Here is a 9,250-nt window from a genome sequence, read left to right as displayed (position 1 = left end):
CTGTAAATCCAGAGAACTTCTGGGGCTGCCAGTCTTCACATGATCATCTTTCTTCCACAGAGCAGCACGTCCCTTCCACCACCCTCTGAGAAGCAATGCTCTGGAGCACAGTCTCAGCTGCTGATTAGGGTCTGCAGCATTATTTACAGAAACAGAAATTAATAGAGTATGTTTGGAAAATTTTAGTCAGCTGGCCTGAAAACCTCACTATCATGTGTCGGGGCGGGGGCGAGGGGGGGGCAGGGGAGGTAGGGAGAAGTACTTTGAATGTCAAGCAATGACTTAAAAACAGCACTCAAAGGCCACTCTTTTGTGAGTTGTGGACTGCCCTCCCAAATAATAAAGGGTTTGGATTTGGTTTTTTTTTTCTTTTTTAACATTATGTTATTATTTGAGTGGAAATGCACAAGGCAAATTCGTTTTCATGCATATTGTATTTCAAGACATTGATTGCAATTCCCGCAATGTGCCATTGCGCCTCCCGCTCACCCTTTCTTCCCATCCTTAATGCCTTCTGAGCCTCATCCCTAGGCAAACACTGCACTGTTGTGTGGCTGATTTTTCTAAGAAGTACTACTGGGCACCTTATTGCCATCAATGATCTCTCATTGCCATAAAGTTGTAACCAGATCATCCTTCAGCAGGTTTTCTAAGGCTGCAAATTGTACAAGAGAAGGTTGCTCATCTTTCTGCCAGGTTGATCACCTTAAAGTTCTGTCTAACATTTGACTGGAAGTTGAGATACAGGGGTGACCCCAGCTCCAGGCTTAAAGGATGAGTAAGGGCAATTATTTCAGGGACCTCAACAGATGGTTACCAGAGTTGGGAGAAGAGGAAAGAGAAAAATAACTGACTAGACAAGGGGTACATATTATATTGGGTGAAAGAAAAGACAATATACAAAAAGGGAATGATCAGCATATTATTAAGGAAAAGGAAGAGAGATGAACAACAGTTAAAGACAACAAAGGTAAGTACGGTTACATACACATCCCGGCATTATCAGTAATAACGGAAATTATCTCTAAGTGCATACATAGGCTGACAAAGAAGACAAACAGATGTGCAGGCAAACGAGACTATACCAGTGACCATGTAACTTTAGCAGACAACATGCCCACATACGTATCTGTATGTGCTGTAAATAGATCTGTGATGCAATAGAGCAAATAAGGAGTTAAATTATGATAACTTCCTAGTCCTAATGAAACACCTTGAGGGAATGAATCACTTCCAGGGCCTGGAAACTAAAGATCACGGTCTTGGGTAACATCAACTAATATAATAGTCTACAAAGACAGCTTTCTACAAACCATTTTAATGAGTAGTACTTGGGGTCTTAAGATGCCACTATTGGTCTTTCTCAATTCAGAGAAAGAAAGAGTAAAGAAAATAAAAGATTTTACTCCAAAGAACTCATGAATTGCATGGACCTCAGTCTCCCAAGGCCAGAGACCAGAAGAACTAGATGGTGTCTGACAGGTCTGAAAGGGATCACAATAGGAGATCTCTTTTGGACGAAGAGAAATATGTGAAACAAAACGTAAAGTCATAAAAAATATATCAGGTTTATTGGTCTGATGGAATCCCAAAGCAATGAAAATTTGCTCCACACTTTTAAGAGTCACTTCCACTTTGAAAGAGAGCTTCTAGTGTAACAGAAAATATGAATGTATTTCTGGACAAAGAAATCATGGTCACTGAGAACACAACTCATTAGCCAAGCAGTAAGCTATCTCCACCAGCCTTTCAAAGAGGAGAGGGGTGGTGGTATGTCATTAAAATTCACAACATTTTCATAGAGTTAATTTTACTGGAAAACTGTTCTCACTTTTTTGAAAATTAGTCCCTGAGGGCTGAGTGCAGGGAAAAAAAGAAACTTATTTTTATAAACTTGCCTAGGAAAATTGTTATACCCGTCAAGCCTGTTCTATTTATGAAATTCCCTTCCATTTGCCCCTTATTTGTTTAATTTGAAACCAACAATCTAAATCTACTCAGGACACGCAATGCAAAATAATAATAACCCTGTTTATTTTTATTTGACTTCGAGAAGAAGGAAAATAAGGCTCCAGTTCATGATGCAGGAAACATAGCCGAAGTTAACATCGATCAATGTGAATTAAGATAGAAGTTTTGCATCTCTACGCTGCCACTGGATCCTTCATGTTTCTCAAATAAGATGTGTGAGTCTCCCTTCCTTACATACTTCCTGGACCCATAATTTAAACCTCATGTTTGCTCATGCCAAGTATAAACCATAAACATCAAAGGGAGTTTCTACTGTTTATCTTCAAGAAAATGTAACTCAAAATATACAATAAAATAGAACCATAAAATCGTGGATGCTAGGGAGATCTGGTGGCCTAGAGGTAAGGAGTTGCACTGCCAAGCCGAAAACAAGCTGTTCAAATCCAGCAGCTGCTTCATCGAAGACAAAGGGGCAATTTCTGCCACCCAAGCAGATATATGCACACCCATGTTTATAGCAGCTTTGTTCACAAAAGCAAAGAGTTGGAAACAACCTAAGTGCCGATCAACAAACAAATGGATAGAGAAGCTCTGGTATCTTCACACAATGGAATACTATGCTACATTGAAAAACAATGAACTCATGAAATATTACTCAAAATAGGTGACCCTGGAGGACATTATGCTGAGTGAAATATCTCAACAACAAAAGGACAAATACTTCATAGTGCCACTGTTGTAGAATGGGACTGACATCAAGGTTGGGGTGAGACTGAGAAAAATTGGATAAATTACGTACACTGCATTGAAACAGATGAGGAAGAGAACAGTTTAAAAGCGATATATGATTGGGTATTATGGTTATGACAAGAGTCCAGAATGAGGGTTGCACAGTGGAGTGTACTGGGGGAGGGGCAGGTATTATATACCAATGAAGGAATTTTTCTTTTATTTTTCAAAGAGAAGAACACTGGGGGGGGGGGGCAGGGAGAAAAATGCAATAATGAATGAATGGAAATCCAAAATCTCTGTACATGTTCATTAAAATTAATAAAATAATTCTTTTGAAAGAAAAGAAAAAGGGGCAATCTCCTCGCGAGTGATTTAAAGCCTCTTAAAACTCCTTGGAGTGTCATCTATGAGTTGGATCATACTTGATGGTGCATATGAAACTATGAAAACATACACAGTATGAAAGTGTGAATACATACACACACATCTCTTGAAAATTTCATATCCATAGAAATATTTTTTTCTTTCTTAACATGATTGTAGACACACAGAGAAATTGAAAAGTAATGTAAGAAATCTCTAATTTTGGCCATTTCATGGATGCTCGAGCAGTGGCATCTCACCTCAGAGATCAGACAGAGGAGAGTAGTAAAGTGCTCATTCAAAGTTGTTGTTTTAGGCCTCTGCATTTCTAATTCAAGATTTTGAAATGCATTGTGATTCTTGTCCATTAGATTGTAAGGTTTACACAGGAAATCTTGGAAACAAAGGCGACAAGACTGAAATGGAATGGGCTTTTGGATATTATGGCCCACTTTGAGGTGTGTGGGTTACTAGAAAACCCTCCTGGCTTTGATTTTGTTGAATTTGAAGGTTCTTGTGATGCAGCTCATGCTGTTCGAGTACTAGATGGAAGAACACTGTGTGGCTGTCATGTGAGAGGGGAACTGTCAAATGAAGAAGAATGAAGTCAGATTCGAGGCCCACCTTTTTCATGGCGTCATCGTCCTCAAGATGATTATCATAGAAGGAGTCCTCCACCTCGCTGTAGATCTCCAAGAAGAAGCAGCTTCTCTCACAGCAGGAGAAGGTCCCTTTCTACACACAGAAGAGAGAGATCATTGTCTCAGGAGAGAAATCAAAAACCGTCTCAATCCTTCTCAAGGTGCATAGTCAATCTAGATCAAATGAAAGAAAATAAAACACAAGTACGCAAGAGGAATAATGGTACATAGGGAAAAACTCTATTTGACAGGAATATGTACAGAGAATTCGTTTCATATGAGACTCCATAAGCGTGTTGGATTTTTTAATTTTTTTTATTATTGTTATTAATTTTAATGAAAATTTACAGAAACATTGGATTTCCATTCATTCATTGTTGCACTTTTCTCCCTGTGCACACCTCCTCTCCAGTTTGCTCTTCTCTTTGAAAAATAAGAGAAAAAGTTTTCATTGTTATGCAATCCCTCCCCCCAAGTCCGCTGCACTATGCAGCCTTCATTCTGTACTCCTGTCATGACAATACCTTACCATATATCCCTTTTAAACAGTTCTATCCCTCATCTGTTTCAATGCAGTATGCATTATTTATCCCATCTTTCAGTTTCTCCATAACAATGATGTCTGCCCGTTTTACAACAGTGGCACTTCACTTTGTCCTTTTGTGACTGAGATATTTCACTCAGCATAATGTCCTCGAAGGTCACCCATATTTTATAATATTTCATGAGTTCCTTGTTTTTCAATGCAGCATAGTATTCCATTGTGTGAATGTACAACAGCTTCTCTATTTGTTTGTTGATGGGCACTTGGGTTATTTCCAACTCTTCACTATTGAGAACAAAACTGTAATAAACATGGGTGTGCATATATCTGCCTGGGTGGCAGCTATGATTTCTTTGGGGTATAGTGAAAATGCTGGCTCAAATGGTATTTCTATTTGCAACATTTTTTAGAAAGCTCCATAAGCCTTCTATAGTGGTTGCACCATTTTACACTCCCACTAACAGTGAATAAGGGTTCCAGTTTCTCCACAACCTTGCCAGCATTTGATGTTTGTTGTTTGTTAAATTTTGCTATTCTTCCTGGGGTGAAATGATATCTCATAGTTGTTTTGATTTGCATCTCTCTTAGAGCTAGGGATTGTGAACATTTCTTCATGTATTTGTTTGCCATCTGAATGTCTTCTTTGGTGAAGTGTCTGTTCATATCCTGTGCCCATTTTTCAATTAGTTGTTTACCTTTATCTTGTTGTAGTGCTTGAGTATTTTATAAATTCTAGCTATCAGTCCCTTATCTGACATGTCATTATCAAATATTTTTTCCCAGTCTGTGGCTTCCCTTTTTACCCTGTTGGAGAAGTTTTAGGAGGTGCATAGGGATTTTATTTTTAGAAGGTCTCATTCATTGATTTTAACCTCTCCTGGTTGTAGATTTTTCAGAATGCTTGGAGGACTGTTTATGTTGTGGATTAGGACTTCTAGAGTTCATCCAAGCTTTTCCTTAATTACATTTATAGCCCTTGGTTTTAGTCCTATGTACATGATCGACCTTGAATTGGAATAAGCAAAGCACTTCTTAAAAATAGAAACAAGGTAGGAGACATCTAACTCCCTGATTTCAAATCATACTTCCCTGCCATGTTGGTCAAGACAGCATGGTACTGGTACAATGATGGACACATAGATCAATGGAGTGGAATTGAGAATCCAGAAATCAGCCATCTACCTATGGTCATTAGAAGGAGAAGTGGCATTCACTTCCATAATAGCTTGCCTCCGGAAACCCTATGAACCTGGAGAGAGGATGAAAGGCACCCAAGCGTCGAGGACTCTCCTTCATAGGGTCGTTATGAGTCACCTGCAACTCGATGGCACTTAACAACAACAACCTATGGTTAACAAGGAGATGAAATCAGTTAAGTAGGGAAACAACAACCTTTTTAAACAAATAGTGTTGACAAAATTGGAAAACTATGTGCAGAAAACTCAAGTAAGATCCACACTTCACTCCATATTAAATTTCTTCAGTTATAATCCATCTGTTCAAATGGTTTACTTTTGCCTGTGTAAATTTAAGTAGTGTGTAAGTTTCTAGAAATTTTTGTTTCCTCTAGATTTTCAATTTATGGGAATATAGCTTTGCATAATATTCCAATATTATAGATTTTATTTAAGCTGATTCTGTTTGCGATGTCACCTCTTTCATTCCTTATGCAAGTTATTTGTATCTTTTCTTTTGTTAAATTTGCCAATTGTTTGTCTATTTCATTAAACCTTTTGAAGAACCAGCTCCTGGTTTTGTTGGTGGTTTCAATTGTTTTTCTGTTTTCTATTCCATTGAGTTCAGTCCTTATCTTTAGAACTGGTTTTCTTCCAGACACTCTGGGATTAGTGTGTTGTGCTTTTACTCCTTGCTGGATATGTTAAGTAGTTTATTTTGCTTTCTTCTTCTTCTTCTCCTCCTCCTCTTCCTCTTCCTTCTCCTCCTCCTCCTCCTCCTCCTCCTTCTTTTTCTTCTTCTCCTTCTTCTCCCTCATCCTCTTCCTCTTCCTCTTATTCTTCATTTTCGTTTTTATATCAACTGACCTCTGAGGACTACCTCAGGTGGATTTCAGAGGTTCTGATATGTTGTACTTCCATTTTCATTATTTTCAAGGAACTTTTTTATTTCATTTTTTTATTTCTCCTATAAGTCAGTAGAGCTCCAGCCAGGTGTTATTTAACTCCCCCATGGATGTTCATTTTTCCCTTTACCTACAGCTGTTAATTTCTAGCTTTATGGCACTGTGGTCTGAGAAGACACTTTGTATTATTCCAAGGGTTTGTAGTTTGTTGAGGCTTGCTTTATATTCTACTATGTGGTCAACACTGAATAATTTACCATGTGCACTTGAGAATAACAGTAAATTATATCTTTGTTGGGTGAAGTACCCTGAATACCTCTATGATATTTTTATTTCTTTTCTCTCTCTCTCTTAATTTTTTTAATATTTATTTTTCCCTATTAGTTAAGAGACTGACAAATACCAACTGGAAATGCACAATCTAAAGAGGATAAAATTGATGCATGGGACCTTCTAATTATTAAATCTCTGTGCACATCAAAGCCTTTTTCCAACAGGGTGAACACAAAACCTATAGACTAGAAACAAACATTTGGTAATACCATCTCAGACAAGAGTCTTATAACAAAAGTTTACAGACTACTCCTGAGTCTCCACAAGAAAAATACTGGTAATCCAAATACAAAATGGGTAAAAGATGTGGAAAGAATTTTCACAAAGGAAGATATTCGGATGGTAAACAGACACATGAAGAAATGCTCCAAATCAAACCACAATGAGGTACTGTCTTACTCCAGTAACAGTGGCAAAGTTTAACAGGGCAGCAAGGAATAGATGTTGGAGAGGATGTGGCAAGAAAAGAACTCTTCTACATTGTTGGTGGGATTGTAAAATGTTGCAACCATTGAGGAAGGCAGTTTGGCCTGAACATAGAAATTCCATATGACCCAGCTATTCCAGTACTTGGAATATATCCTGAGAATATGAGAACTGAGGCACAAACTGAGATGTGTATACCAATGTTCATAGCAGCATTATTCACCATCACAAGAATATGTTAACAGCCCAAATGTCCAACCACAAACGAACGGATTGAGAAATTATGGTACATTCACACAATAGAATACTATGCAGCATGCAGGAGCAATAACTTTGTAAATTATTATTTAACTTGCAAGGGACTGGAGAGCATTATGCTGGGTGAACTAACTCAGTCCCACAGTGATAAATATTGTGTAAGACTGTTATTGTAGAATGAGTATAAGGATCCAGGAGGGGTGGGAGAGGCTGGAAGCAGAGGGATGTGGATGTGCAGGGAAAAGGGGGATTAATAATTGGGTTGTACAATTTGATGGGTGTGTGGAGTGAGGGAGGTTTTTCTTTCTTCTGTGGATTATTTTCTTTTGAGTTGACCTATCTTTTAGTGAGAATAGTGTGTTGAAGTCTCCTACTATTTTTGTGGTGTTGTCTATTTATTTTCCAAGTCTGTTAAAATTTTTTCATTTATTTTACAGGTCTATCACTAAGGTTATGTCCTCTTGTACTATTGTGTCTTTAATTATTATGTAGTCTTCCTTTCTCTTATGGTGAACTTCACCCTAATGTTTATTTTAGTTTAGATTATAGTTGCCACTCCTGCTTTCTTATAGATGCCATTTGCTTGGTATATGTTCCCTCCATCCTTTGATTTTTAATCTATCTTTCTCCTCATTTCTTAGATTTGTCTCTTGCGGGCAACTGATTGATGGATTTTGTTTTTTATCCTTTCTGCTACTCTTTTTCTCTTATTCAGTGTACCTAAGCAATTAATACTGAGAGTGCCTTGAAGCTGTCTTGCCATCATTTGACTCTTGACTGCTATTTCCATGAGTATTGTTTATGGATCCAAATAAAATTAAAATATTGATAGCTTTAATCACTTCTCCATCTATTATAATGTCAGATTTTGGTCCAGTAGTGACAATTTATCTTTTGTTTATGCTTTGATATAATCAATTCTAAGGACTCCTGATCTTTATCAGTAAGTGCGTCAAATCATTTTCACTTTCAGCAACTAAGATTGAATTATTTGTATATGGTAAATTGTTAATAAATCTTTCTCCAATTCTGATGCCACACTCTTCTTCAGTCTTTTGGATTCTTTGCTCAGCATGCAAATTGAAAAATAATATAATGAAGCAATACATTCCTCACATACACTTTTCATGGTTTTAAACCAGATAGTATTGCCTTTTTCTGTTCAAGCAACTGAGTCTAGGTGTACAAGCAAATATCTAGGACATTCAGACATATATTTACATATTAAAAATTAAATCAATTAGCATTAAGTAAGCGACTCTTTACGATGCCACCTAGGTCAATGTAGAATTGTGTCTACATAGCTTTTAGTGGTTTGGTTTTGTTGGGTTGTTGTGTTTGTTTGGTTTTTTGTTTGTTTGTTTTAAATATATCATCAAATCTTCCACCCAAAGCACCTATGTGTAAACTCAAACCTCCAACCTTTAGAAGCTGAATGTTTTCCACAACTACATGCACATGGTATACATGGCTTATATGGTCTAGCTCTCTCCACTGAAAAGTCTAGAAATAATTACCAGTCCAATAGCAGTGAGTATCTATAGTCTAAACTGTGACTCTGAAATACTGCTTATGAATCTTTTAAAAAGTAAGGAATAGAAAAGCAGCTGCTCCCAAGTATATAAAAAGAAATAGATAATATGACATCGGAATTTTGGATGTAACAGCAAAAAAGCTATCAAGGATTTCTCAGAACGTAAAAAAAAATCACAACTTGAAACACTCACTGCTCAAAAACTGGAAAATTTCATTACTATTTATCAAGCGCATTTATATCCATAAAATTGTAATGATACCTTTTAAAACATATTGATGGACTCCTGAGGATTACAAGTAATCAAAAAATTATCTTGAAAAATCAATGAGTAAAAGATCGATCATTTTTATACTTTCCTATATGAA

At 37.0% G+C, this 9,250-nt stretch overlaps 1 pseudogene; it reads left to right on the top strand.

Annotated features, from left to right (window-relative positions):
* Positions 1-3,412: 3,412 nt before the first annotated feature.
* Positions 3,413-3,904, top strand: LOC102845821 (annotated as a pseudogene).
* Positions 3,905-9,250: the final 5,346 nt, after the last annotated feature.

Source organism: Elephantulus edwardii, unplaced genomic scaffold, assembly GCF_000299155.1.
Source record: "Elephantulus edwardii isolate Elephantulus edwardi_28Jun2011 unplaced genomic scaffold, EleEdw1.0 scaffold00051, whole genome shotgun sequence".
Taxonomy (NCBI): domain Eukaryota; kingdom Metazoa; phylum Chordata; class Mammalia; order Macroscelidea; family Macroscelididae; genus Elephantulus; species Elephantulus edwardii.
Note: the sequence above shows the minus strand (reverse complement) of the source record. Positions and strands in the feature narration are given on the sequence as shown.